The sequence below is a fragment of the Fragaria vesca genome, unplaced genomic scaffold (genome assembly GCF_000184155.1).
Source record: "Fragaria vesca subsp. vesca unplaced genomic scaffold, FraVesHawaii_1.0 scf0511603, whole genome shotgun sequence".
NCBI lineage: Eukaryota > Viridiplantae > Streptophyta > Magnoliopsida > Rosales > Rosaceae > Fragaria > Fragaria vesca.
Genome location: NW_004442066.1, coordinates 1 through 1,507, shown reverse-complemented (window position 1 = coordinate 1,507; position 1,507 = coordinate 1). Strand labels below are relative to the sequence as shown.

The 1,507-nt window shown below is 40.0% G+C and overlaps 1 pseudogene across 1 annotated transcript; it reads right to left on the bottom strand.

Moving 5' to 3' along the window:
- Window positions 1–278: 278 nt before the first annotated feature.
- Window positions 279–1,501, bottom strand: LOC101311532 (annotated as a pseudogene; the record flags this gene model as incomplete). Its single annotated transcript, XR_185428.1, has 3 exons — window positions 279–549; window positions 655–780; window positions 1,037–1,501. The product of XR_185428.1 is annotated as an acyl-coenzyme A thioesterase 9, mitochondrial-like (transcript).
- Between the last annotated feature and the right edge of the window lie 6 nt (window positions 1,502–1,507).

Sequence of the window (1,507 nt, the reverse complement as noted above, 5' to 3'; positions counted from 1 at the left end):
GAAATTCTGCGAACTGTGACTCTTCACATCCGCAAAACCTAGATTTTGTTAACCAAATAAACGCAGGAGACATGAATAAGCAATGCAGGTCTAATGGTTTTACGATTTGATCTATGGAATTCGTTTTGTATTATTATTGAATAATAGTCAGACCATCTGGTATACATGATATGTCCTTCAAGGCACTACATGGAACAGATGTGATTCGAAAGGATCACAGGAGGTTTATGCTTCCTCATCTGTAGAGTTACATTTCCTAGCAAAATAAACAACAGCCTATTCTTCAAGGTTTTTTTTTTCCAATATGGATCATGATATTCGGATCTTCCCTACACTACCTTTTGTATTACATAGTTTGAAATTCATGTTACGTGTTTATTTAGTCACAAGTGTTGATGAAAGCAAGGCCTGAGCATCCCTGCGCTCCAGTATACGTCGTGCTTCCTCTTCTCTTCTGTTTGCTGGAACCACATTCCGTATCCTAAATCCATTTTTTGTGGCCTTTGCCTCGGGACGTACGGTGAAAGTAAAATAAAATGTATTCGATACCTGTTTCAAACATGAGATAGTAAAGATATGCACGTCTTAAATTCCCAGGTAGTCAGTTTACAATATCTTTATTGTTCTTTACATATGCAACAGGTAGGAACATACCTCACCGGACCTGAGCTCAGGCCTGGTAACATGAGCAACAACTTCAATCGTGATCAGAGGCTGATCTGGATTAACTTCTGTGTAGAGAACACAAGATTTGAAACGCAGGAAATCTCCAACATCCACCTGCACATCAAACATATATCCTTACACAACTACACGATAGAAATGAATGAATGGCTATATAGCTAGCTAATGCTCCATCTCCTAATCAAAGTCCATGGGGAAACCCAAAATACCAGATGAAAGATATATTGGATATGAAAATAGCAAAAAGAGTCCCACAAGATGATCATTCGAATTTCAAGTGAAAGATAAGACAATGACAATATGAGTAATGCTAAAAGTTAATAAGGAAGAAGGATGTCTGCAGGGTACTCACAGGTCTCAAGAAGTCAACAAGATCGACTTCTAGAAAGCAAGGAACCAGGCCAGCAAAGGCATAAGCTGTGGAAAAAGCCAATTCAAATGCTCGGTGCATTAAAAATCCTCCAAAGATCCGACCATGTATGTTTCTCTGCTGTGGTTGGCAGATCAATGAGTTCTCTAAGCTAGTGTCCCTCAGAAGAATGCTATCTCCGTCTGCCAAGGCAGGCATATCACAGAATATCCTTCCCTCAGCCAACAGGCTTTCAAGTCTATGTACTTCTCCATTCTCAAACTCTCTTTTTTGTCCTCCTCTCGTTCTTTTCCTCAGATTATTTCTGGCTTCTGCTTCCTTGAAAAGAAATTGTTCTCTTTCAGTTTCTGGTAAGAGCCTGTTAACTGGAGCAGCCTTCCCAGTCTTAGAGTCATGAGCCACAAATATGAAGTTGGCTGAAAGGGCTAATCAGTCCGAAGTGCCACAGCCTTT